This window comes from Malaclemys terrapin, chromosome 11 (genome assembly GCF_027887155.1).
Source record: "Malaclemys terrapin pileata isolate rMalTer1 chromosome 11, rMalTer1.hap1, whole genome shotgun sequence".
In the NCBI taxonomy this organism is placed as follows: domain Eukaryota; kingdom Metazoa; phylum Chordata; order Testudines; family Emydidae; genus Malaclemys; species Malaclemys terrapin.
This window is the reverse complement of record NC_071515.1, coordinates 75,617,046-75,629,398: the sequence shown is the minus strand read 5'-3', so window position 1 is coordinate 75,629,398 and position 12,353 is coordinate 75,617,046.

The following is a 12,353-nucleotide window of genomic DNA, read 5'->3' as shown; positions in this document are numbered from 1 at the left end:
CTAACAGCAGTGCACAAAGACGTTCTGTATCACACACTTCTGCACTTTCTCTCCTCACACATACACTCCCCTGCAGTAAGACATGGCTCATTCACGTTAATGATGGGGACACCTTTTCCTCGTCTCTGAATTTTGTGAATTACGGCTAGATTAAGACACAAGGTCTAGACCTGTGTGAGGGGTAGCACATGGCTGCACCACCTCAGGAACAGCCCTAGGAAAACTCAGAGAATCACAGTTGCAACCCCACTTCCCCCACACTCTTGGTGGGAAGAAAAGTCCTGTAGTCTTTTGAGGCTGCTGCATACTCCCCCTTTGCACTGGCTCAGCTGAGAGAGAGGTGGGGGGGAGAGCGTATATAGATCTTGTCACTTTTCAACCTTCTCCTCACCTATTTGCAGGGACAAGCAGTGACCCACCAAGGCTGTTCTCCCCCTTGGACCTGGAGCAGCAATCGAGACAGGCTGGACAGAAGGGTGTGGGGACAGGTAGGCCACTTAACAGCCCTCCATAGCAGAAGCAGGGAATGGGTGACAGGGGATGGATCACTTGGTGATTCCCTGTTCTGTTCATTCCCTCTGGGGCACCTGGCGTTGGCCACTGTCAGAAGACAGGATACTGGGCTAGATGGACCATTGATCTGACCCAGTATGGCCGTTCTTATGTTCTTATAGCAGCGTTAGGGCAAATACCAATCATGCCCTTAGACACCATGTGAACACTAAAACCAGGGATAATGTGTCATCGGGAGCACTTCGCTCAGTTAGACAGTGTTCTGTAAAATGTTTTGTAAAAAGACTGACGCATCAGAGAATCCATATCCTCGTACGTTATGAATCCTTAGCAATATGCCCTCACCACAGCATTACCGTCCCAGCTGGGTAATCTTTGCTGAGAAGTGAAGGGAGAGAAACTACTGGGCAGGTAGATCCGTGAGGTTTTACGTTGTAAAGTTTTACAGATGGGGAAACTGAGGCACAGGGAAGGGACAAGACTTGTGTGCCTGTGCGGAGAGAGTATAAATGTGTATGCACGTGCACTATGACTATATGACAAATAATGACAGGCTCCAAGGGTAGTGGCAGAAAAATACTGCACAATGGTAAAAATGGTTCCTGAGACTGATCGATTGCCTGAAGCTGAAGGCTGTGGGCACTCCGCAAAGCGGAAGAAACTATGTCAACCCGAGGACTTTTCTGCTGCTCAATAATATGGTCCTCAGAGCTTGAGTGTATCTGCTTGATTAATGCAGGAGCATCTGTTCCTATTTTCCCTGTTGGGGGCAGAAGAACAAGGTTCTAATCTTGGCAATGGCATTGGCCTGCTGTGGGACCTTGGACAAGTCATGTCCCTGCCCCGTGCCTCAGTTTTCCCATCTGTAAAATGGGGATAATGATCCTGACCTCCTTTATACAGCGCTTTGCGATCTACTGGTGAAGAATGCTATATAAAAGCTAGGTATTAGTCTCCACCTCTCCTAGTAAATGTTATGACCTCACTCATGCACCTTTTACCTTCCTCATCTCCAGATGTCATTCCGTGACTAACTTTCTCCACCAGTCATGGATTAGTATTGTCTAACTAGCTGCCTCCCTCCCTCAGTTCCATTTGCTCCGTGTGTGCAGTTCTGTGCACGGCCCACGTTGAAAGCTGCTGGATTGACAGACACAGAACAGGTATAGCCTTGACAGCAGCCGGTCAGGTTTCCCACATTCACTGTCCTGCTAATGTGTTTCAAACCTAACCCAGAATGGCCATCTCTAGGCATGACAGGGTAGGTTCTGTCACTATATCCCTTTGGCCTCTGTGGAAAGACTGCAAACACAGGGGGGGATGAGTGATGGCTGTGACAACAATTATGTAATGGGATTATCGACACCTGATTCACCAACTCACGGCACACAGGTCACTGAAAAGCCACTGAAAACAACCAGAACTGGGTAAATGCTACCCCAAAAAAAAGTTTAATAATTGGAATGCATATTCATAAATTCCCTTCAGCTGTGTTCATGCCTCTTTAGTGTAAAAAATCCATTTGAGAAACCTGCATTCTGCACATGGAAATTCTGTGGCCAGAAACAGAAGTCTTATGAATAGGTTATCCAATCCAGTGACATCCCCCCCCCCCTCCAGCTTTAGTGACAAATTTGGGTCATTTTCAATCTGGGCTGGAGTCAGACCTTCCAAACGTGCCCACTTTCCGAAACCGGATACCAGCCTAGATGGACCCAGTAACAGGGCAAATCCGAAATGAAAGATGCCTCAGCATTGAGATTCAAAGTGGCAAACAGCAGCGTAAAGTCTCTCCTTGAAATACACAAGCATGCTTGTCCATGCAGCCGGTATCTGCTTTTCAATTCTCCTTGTGCTGCTGTGAGACTCTGCTCCATGATTCTTTTCCAGAGAACAAGGTGCTTGAAAATAACTTTCCCTTGAGGTATCCGCAGCTCTCTAGAATCTGAAGTTGACCTTGTGCCTTCCAACACACTCCTTTCCTGTAATACATATGCAGTGGTTTGGTCTCTATTAATCTGCACCAGCTCCCCATGGTAAACGCACGTCTACTGCTTCTAATATGTTTCCATCTATACAGACCTGTTGTCAAGGATGGTGATTCCTCACCACTTTTATCCTCTTCGTGTTTGTCGTCCAAACCTTTTCGCTTTCTCACTGCAGATCACGTATCTTAAGTCTTGTCTACATGAACGTTTATGTTGTAGCAAGCTGGGGTGTAAATCTACCCACTCTAGCCTGCCATGCACTAACTGTGTGGAACCTGCTGACTTGCACTAACAATTTGTTAATGTGCTTTGATCTACCTTGCGAGGTTACTAGGGATTAAACACAATCTAACGGTAAGAGTTATTTTCCATTAATTCTCAAGCCTTTGTCACTCTCACCTGCAGAAAAAAATCTATCCTGGACAAGCTATAAACCATTCAGGTGACATTGCCTTGCTGGGTTAAATCCCTCTTCCTATACATTGATTTTGTTACTACCTGAAAGTATCTCTGTAACCATCTGCATGAATGTTTTTTAAGTATGCCAGAGTGTGTCCCCAAGAATGGTTGGTGAATGCTCATTGTGTAAAGCCAATGTGGTCTTTTTGGATGGTCCTCAACCACAACGTACTTCTAAGTCAGTTTCCCAATATTATAAGAGGCCAGGTGGTGGGCGTAAACTCCGGAACCATCATCTATCTCCTTTCCTTGCTTTTAAAAAGCATTAAGTAGAATTATTTACTGTGCATTTTTCCAGAGCTCCTGGGTCTTTTCTGGTTTTAACACCAGTCCCTTTTAGTCACAAGTTTTGCTGCTGCCTTTGGAACACTTACTACTGGAATTTCATCTTCGCCTCCTCGAGCCTTTACGACCATGTTTTACTCCAGTCCCACTGGCATCACAAATATGTTGCTCCTTTCTTAAGTTAGTTTTCACGACTCCCTTAATAGTAAACTTGTGCACTTACATACGCAATATGGTTGCAATTCATCCCAGTATCTCAACGCTCTTTTACACTGACTGCCTTCCCTGTGAGACACTGTAAGGAAATAAAAGTTTCCCCATCTGCAATGGGAGAATAAAAGAGGCACAAAGGTTGAGTGAGGGCCCAAGGGCACACGATGAGTCTCTGGCAGAGCCAGGAATAAAACCCAGATCTCCTGACTCCCAGTCCTCTACATTAACCATTAGACTTTCGCAGTCTCTCTCTCACGGTAGGGAAGAGAAAAGACTCACCTATAAGCAGTACAATGGGAAATCTTTACTGAAGCGGCTGGACACAGCGGAGACACTGTGGTTCTCTGGCTCTACAGCTTTTAGACTGACTAAATATAGCCTTGCTGCCTAGTGTCACAGCCTCCTTCCTCCCCCCCTTGAAGGCCTGGCTGTAGATTCTGTCCACTAGACCTTCTTCTCTCTTCTCATCTCCCATTATAATGTCGCCGTAGCAATATAAAGCTTTTTTTTTAAAAAAGCAGATCATTGACGCACATGGTCCTTGCAAATGCAGATCTCCATGAGTTTTGTTCGTTTGCTGGCAAAAATCAGAAGCTTAGAGCAGAAACCTACCAGGAGCCATTTCATCAAATCCTTCGTATATTACACACATGCATTCCAAGGCGATGTTGCTGTTTCATAAGTACATTTTGTGTTTCCTACAGCTGCATCCCATTGAAACACAGTCTTGATTTACAGACAGCATCGCCTGCTCTTGTAGTTCAACAGACCGAATGTGGCAAGAGACAAGTGCATCAATCGTATGCAAATTGCCACATCACTTAAAATGTTTTCTTCCCTAAAATCTCCTGCCTCCTTTCCACCCTCTCCTCTGTGGCTGGTGTGATTTATCTGCTGTTTGTTGTTAACCTTGATAAATTTCCCTATACAGATTCCCTACACTACTTATAAACTGCAGCCCATCCATCCATGAAGGGATAAGAAACGAAGGAGCTGCATAGCTTTCAGACCATGATTGGAAAGTTCATTAAAGGTCTGGGGTTAAGGTTATATATACACAGCTACACACATACACAGTCACACGATCAAAATTAGTCATACCATGTAGGTAATTCTGGATCTATGCTGTTTAAAACAGTTCCAGAGGATTGGAGGGGAGCAAATGTTGTTATACCTATATTTTAAAAAGGCTCTGGGGGTCATCTGGGGAATTACAGACCAGGGAGTATTACACCTGTAATACACCTGCCAACTGGTGGAATAGCTCATTAAAAACAAAACAACAAAATACCAGGAAGATCATGATAGGATAGGATCTAACCAGCACAGTTTCTGCAAAGGAAAATCGTGACTCACTAATCTCTTAGAATTCTTTTCACCTGTCAAGAAATGTGACAAAGTTCCTCCTCTATCTTGGTGGGTCCTGCGCTTATTGGCAGATTTTCTTGCCGCAGAGATTCACCATGTGGGTTGGGGAACAGCCCAGAGACCTTCCCCTCTGGAAGAACCCACAGTCCAGGTCAATTGGGAGGTTTGGGGGGAACCCGGGCCTGCCCTCTACTCCGGGTTCCAGCCCAGGGCCCTGTGGACTGCAGCTGTCTATATAGTGCCTCCTGTAACAGCTGCATGACAGCTACAACTCCCTGGGCTACTTCCCCATGGCCTCCTCCAAACACCTTCCTTATTCTCACCACAGGACCTTCCTCCTGGCATCTGATAATGCTTGTGCTCCTCAGTCCTCCAGCAGTACACCCTCTCACTCTCAGCTCCTTGCACCTCTTGCTCCCAGCTCCTCTCACACACACCACAAACTGAACTGAGCTCCTTTTTAAAACCCAGGTGCCCTGATTAGCCTGCCTTAATTGATTCTAGCAGCTTCTTAATTGGCTCCAGGTGTCCTAATTAGCCTGCCTGCCTTAACTGGTTCTAGCAGGTTCCTGATTACTCTAGTGCAGCCCCTGCTCTGGTCACTCAGGGAACAGAAAACTACTCATCCAGTGACCAGTATATTTGCCCTCTACCAGACTCCTGTACCCCACTGCTCTGGGTCTGTCACATGAAGTAGTGGATAAAGGAGAATGAATTGACATAATTTACGTAGACTTTCAAAAGACCTTCCACAAGGTTCTGCACAAGAGGCTACAAAAGAAGCTAAGTAGTCATGAGGTGAGAGGCAAAGTGTTGTCTCAGATCAAAATCTGGCTAGGAGACACAAAACAAAGAGTAAGATTAAATGGTCAATTTTTATCAAGGCAAAGGATTAACAGCGAGCCCCTCAAGGTTCTATACAAGGTTTCATATTGCTTAATGTATTTATTAAAGATATGGAAAGGAAGGCAAGTAATGAGGTAGCAAAATATGCAAATGATACGAAGTTGTTTAGGTTCATCAGGACCAGGGAGGACTTTAAGGAACTTCGGCGAGACCTCAATATGCTAGGTAGATGGGCAACAATACAGCAAATGAAGTTCACTGTCAATAAATGAAAAGTAATTCATAGATTATAAAGCCAGAAGGGATCACTGTGACCTCCTGTATAACACAGGCCATAGGAATTCCCCAAATTAATTCCTGTTTGAACTACAGCAGATCTTTCAGAAAAACTTCCAGTCTTGATATAAACATTTCCAGTGATGGAGGATCCACCACAACTCTTGGTAAGTTGTTCCACCGATTAATACCCTCCCTGTTAAAATTTTACACCTTATTTCCAGTCTGAATTTGTCTAGCTTCAACTTCCAGCCATTGGATTGGGTTAGACCAGTGTTTTTCAATCTGTGGGTAGCAACCCAGGACTGGCTCGTGGCATGTAAGATGCTGGGTCGCCTTGCTCTGGTCAGCACCGCCGACCGGGACGTTAAAAGTCCTGTCAGTGGTGCTGCCCAGCTAAGGCAGGCTAGTGCCTACCTGTTCTGACACCGCGCTGCGCCCCGGAAGCAGCCAGCAGTGGTCTGGCTTCTAGGCAGGGGGGCCATGGGTCTCTATGCGCTACCCCCGCCCCGAGCACTGGTTCCGCACTCCTATTGGCCGGGAGCGGTGCCTGCGGGCCAGAGTCGTGCGCCTCTGCCTAGGAGCCAGACCTGCTGCTGGCCGTTTCTGGGGCGCAGCGCAGTCCACGGTGCATCCCAGCTGCGCCGCTAAGCTGCCGGAGGTAAGTCCGTGCCCGCGCCCCAATCCCCTGCCCCAGCCCTGAGCCTCCCAAAGCCCTGACCCCCTCCTGCACCCCAACCCCCTGCCCCAGCCCTGAGTCCCCCCCAACCCAGAGCCCCTCCTGCACCCCAAATCCTTCATCCCCAGCCCAGAGCCCTGACCCCTGCCCTAGCCGAGCTCCCCCTGCACCCCAAGCCCCTCATCCCCAGCCCAGAGCCCTGACCCCCTCCTGCACCCCAACTCCTTGCCCCAGCCCTGAGTCCCCCCAAACCCGGAACCCCTTCCTGCACCTCAAGCCCCTCATTCCTGGCCCCACCACACAGCCCTCACCCCAACCCTCTGCCCCAGCCCTGAGCCCCTCCCACACCCCAACCCCCTCATCCCCAGTTCCATTAGGTTGTGGGCCTCAATAATTTTCTTCAACTGGGTTTCCAAAAAAAAATTTGAAAACCACTGGGTTAGATCTTTGTCTGCTAGATTGAAGAGCCCCTTATTAAATATTTGTTCCCTATGTAAGTGACTGTAATCAAGTCACCCCTGAGCTTTCTCTTTGTTAAGCTAAAGCGATTGAGCACTGTGCGTCTACCACTAAAAGGCAGGATTTTTAATCCTTTAATCATTCTCATGGCTCTTCTCTGAATCCTCTCAATTTATCAACGCCCTTCTCGAATTGCAGGTGCCAGAACTGGACACAATATTCCAGGAGCGGCCTCACCAGTGCCAAACACAGAGGTAAAATAACCTCTCTGCTCTTACTCGGGGCTCCCTTATTTATGCTTCCCAGGATTCCAGATGCTGCAGAAGAAGGTATAAAAACCCAGCAGCAGCAAATGTGGAACAACTGACCAAGGGTCGTGGTAGATTCTTCATGACAGGTAATTTTTAAATCAGGACTGGAGATTTTTCTAAATGATCTGCTCTAGGAATTATTTTCAGGGAGTTCTACAGTCTGTGTTATGCAGAAGGTCAGACTAGATGATCACAATGGTCCCTTCTGGCCTGGGACCCTATGAAACTCTGAAAATCTGCACTGGATACTTCAAGAGACAGGTTGCTGGGCTAGATAAACCTGGGGTCTGATCCAGCCTGGCAATGCCTATGTCCCTGTGACCATGGAAGTGGTCAGTTTGCCATAAGGGGGAAGTGGTAAAAGAAAACTGGGGATAACAAGAAAAAATGCAGGAGTGCCAGACCTTTTATCTTCCTGACCTTCACCCACCCTGAGAGGAGCTGGCTTCATTGTCTTCCAGTGTGTAGGGAGGCTGGTCCTTATGCCTCAGGAGAGCAGAATCAGCCCCTCTCTCTCCTAACCCATGGACAGCAGAGAACTCAGTAGCGTCCACTCCAACCTCAACTGCTCCCAGACTGACTGAGAAGGGTCCCAGGATCTGTGCCCTCTCCTGAAAAATGCTGCCTCTGCTAAGCGAGTAAAAACAGGCACCCAGAGCCTTACCCAAGGGGGGCTGCTACTGCTCAAAGATAAGGGCCTGGAGCTTTGCACAAGAAAGACTAGAACAGGGTGAGCTAGTGATGTCTGTGTCCTGCAGAAGGAACTGACAAGGGCTGCTACTGAGGACAACAATGTGCATTAAAAATGGGATCTTTAAGAGGCAGTGGGATACCGAGGCCGCTGCTTATCATATCAGTATCTTCCTATTGTTACCTTGTGTTCCCCCACGTCTGTCTGTCTCCACTTCCCTCTTTGCTTACACCTAGATTGCAAGCTGCTGGAGGCAGGGACTGTCTCTTTGTCGCATCTTTGAGGCCCCAAGCTCAAACGCATCACAAATAATACAGAACCCGTTTTCACGGTCAGGGAAAGCTATGTCGTCTCAGCTCAAATAAAAGGGCCAGGTCCCCGCTTCCAAGAGCACATCATGCACTGAAGCTTGGTGCCCAGGATGAGATGTGGTTTTGTTAGCTGCTGTGCACCCACCGCTGAAAACTAGGTTCAAGGTGGCTCAAGTTGGGCACCCAAAAACGGAGAGACTCCAAATCCTTCTTATTTCTATTGCAGTTATATTTCCTAAAAACCCAAACCAGGACTCAGGGTCCCATTGTATTAGGCACTGTACAAACAACTATCACTGGGAATACCCTTTAAAAGGACACAAGCAATGCTGGAGGCCTTCAGCATGAAGGAATTATATCCAAAACTGCTGACAATAAGACTGCGTTATTCTTTATCTTACCTGTGCTACGCAATCTCTTATCCCTTAATGGTGAAACTGCTCCCCTCCCATCAGTCTGAATGCTCGGGAGTGCAGAAGAAGATGAAATCCCTATGGATTTGGCCTTTGGCCTGGGGTGTCGGGGCCACTACATTAATCATTTGGCCTTTCCCTAACCCACCTATCTCATGGCCTTCCATGCTGGCCAAACAGGCCAGTTGAAAGGCCCTTTTTTTGTCATAGAATCATAGAAGATCAGGGTTGGAAGGGACCTCAGGAGGTCATCTAGTCCAACCCCCTGCTCAAAGCAGGACCAATTCCCAACTAAATCATCCCAGCCAGGTCTTTGTCAAGCCTGACCTTAAAAACCTCTATGGATGGAGATTCCACCACCTCCCTAGATAACGCATTCCAGTGCTTCACCACCCTCCTAGTGAAACAGCGTTTCCTAATATCCAACCTAAACCTCCCCAATTGCAACTTGAGACCATTGCTCCTTGTTCTGTCCATAGAGGATGGTTGGCCTCCCCGGTCTGGCTGCTTTGCCCACAGCCACAAAGCTTAGGTGTGGCAGAGGGCCTTACGCTGGTCCTCTGCACCAGGGATATCTCTCACCCTATTAGAATCTAACACTGATCATTTGGCTACATGTTTTTATTAAGCTGGGGAAGGAAGAACCACGCACAGAGCTGTAAAAAACCCAGAGCTCAACTTCGACAGACATGTTACCTGAGATATTTCTGATCCATATGCTGCAAGCAACGATATTACTTGACTAGGGCTTGAAGAATGCAGCACAGTCGCCTTCCCAAGGATTTGGGATCTCTTTATTCCTGGCCATAGACAGCATCCGATAGAAAACGTTTTCTTGTTATGCTCCACGCTGGAGAAATTTCTGCGTATTCTCTGAGACGTCTTGAAAGCTGCAGCATCCACTCCCTCTCAGAGGAGAGAGAAATGACAGTTATTTGATGGAAATAAAAGATGGTAATAAGAAGAAAGTGAAAGGGGAGGGTTGGGGAGGAGGGTAAACAAGAAAAACCCTTTGACTTGGCACACAAAGTAATTTTAGATTCAGAAAGCTGCAGTGGAATCAGTAGGTTAAAAGGAAGAATGCAACATTCTGCTGTGAAAACAGGGAGTGCTGACTGCATTGACATAAAGAGGGGATCTACGAATTATATCTTCCCCGCCCCCCAAAAATTAAATGATCGAAAGTGTATTTTTCTGTGCTCTGAACTATGTATTTTGTTAAACTTCCCAAGGAGGAAAACAAAAGCTCCCCAAGCCGAAGGTAAAACTAATGAAAGCTAGTAAACTTTTTGTATTTCAGCAGTCTCTTGTGCTCAGAGCTTCTCAGAATTTGGAAACCGTGTTTGTAATTTCTTTGTGTGTTGCCTTGCAGTTAAAAGATTTTGTGAAGTTCTGCTGGCTCAATGATATGGAGCTTTTAATCCTTAATCTCAGTGTTTATAAAAGGCAGTAAGTATTACTGTCCCTGTTTGACAGATGGGAAAACTGAAGCTCGGAGAGGTGAATTAATATTTATTATTTGTATTACTGAAGCACTTAGGTGCATTAGTCAAGTGACTTGCCCTACTCCTGACTCTTAGTCTAATGTCCCATCAGTTGGACCATGCTGTCTCCAATACTTACAGGACAGAAGGTAGGAGGCAAATACCAAAAGGATGGATTTCTCAGAGCTGGGCACCTTTATAAAACCCATCCAGATCTAATATTAAGATAGTCACTTACCAGAGCCCAGGATGTTAGCATGGAAAGAGAGCTGGGGAAAGGCTAATGTGCATCTCCAGAGGTGTGGACAGTTGCTCCTGACATCTTGCTATTGACATAGAGTATTTCCCTCTACACCTGAGCTCCATCCTCACACTACCATTGTAGAAGCTTGCATGCCATATATGTAGGTTTTTAGGTAAAGACAGGCCAAAATTCATCCCTAGTGCAACTGCATTGACTTTCAGTTAGCCATCTGGTGCGTATCTGCTGAGAATTTGCCTTTGAGTTTGGTAGGACTCTAGGCTCATTGCAGGATGCGGTTTTGAAATGAAGCTTGGTTGCTGTCTGGACTAGGTTGAGTCAGCACCGGTTTTCTAGCAGGGCTCTTTGAAGTGAGAGCAGCATCGTTTTTGATTGGATAAGCCAGCGATTAAAAGTGGCTGAGAGGTTGTATTGTCCTTTCCAGCTGTGTGTGGGGCCCAGGCTTTCAAAAGCATGCAAGGCTCCCAGTGGCTGGTTAGACATGTGGCTGGTGAGATGAAGGCAGCAGGGAGACTAAGAGAATTAGCAACTGAGTTCCCCCAGCAGAGGAAGGCAAGAAGGTTGGGTTGGGTGTTTTGCAGGGGGCGGGGGGTTGTTTTTTTCCTTTCCTTAACTTGCAGGTGTTGTTAAGTGTTGAAGGTTGGAATGTTGTTGTCTTGGTAACGCCATTCAGGCTGCTCAGTGCTTCTGTCCTTGGAGCTCCAGTGTTATCAGTACGCACAGCAGATAATGCAGCCTGCTAATTCAGCAGACCTCGATGTTAGTGATAAAGACCACAGGCACAGTTCGGAGGCAAAGGCACTTGGCCAGGTTTATTGCCCTCAAGGCACAGTACTATCATCCCATAGGAGCTACAGATACACTAACATGAGTGGCAAGGAACGGCTCAGTCAGGAGCAGGAATTTCTGCTGTCCCCTCGGCCGCACAGAGGATTAAGGCAAGGTACTCCGTCATTTATTGACTGAGACAAACTACTGGGATAAACAACTTACGTACCACCTTATGTGTTTCATGACATCTGTTTGCTACCTCCCCTTGTTCCTGATCTCTCTGACACAACATCCCTATTCATTGTTCTGACAAACCATCTTATCGTGTACTAGACTGGGGTGTATCTGTACTAGACTTCTGACATGTATTTACATAATGTGACAGACCCAGACCAGTGGGGTACAGGAGTCTGGTAGAGGGCAAATATACTGGTCACTGGATGAGTAGTTTTCTGTTCCCTGAGTGACCAGAGCAGGCGCTGCACTAGAGTAATCAGGAACCTGCTAGAACCAGTTAAGGCAGGCAGCTAATTAGGACACCTGGAGCCAATTAAGAAGAAGCTGCTAGACTCAATTAAGGCAGGCTAATAGGAGCTCACTTCAGTTTGTGGTGAGTGTGAGGAGCTGGGAGCAAGAGGCGCAAGGAGCTGAGAGTGAGAGGGTGTGCTGCTGGAGGACTGAGGAGCACAAGCGTTATCAGACACCAGGAGGAAGGTCCTGTGGTGAGACTAAGGAAGATGTTTGGAGGAGGCCATGGGAAAGTAGCCCAGGGAGTTGTAGCTGTCATGCAGCTGTTACAGGAGGCACTATAGACAGCTGCAGTCCACAGAGCCCTGGGCTGGAACCCGGAGTAGAGGGCAGGCCCGGGTTCCCCCCAAACCTCCCAATTGACCTGGATTGTGGGTTCTTCCAGAGGGGAAGGTCTCTGGGCTGTTCCCCAACCCACGTGGTGAATCTCTGCGGCAAGAAAATCCACCAATAAGCGCAGGACCCACCAAGATAAAGGAGGAACTTTGTCACAATA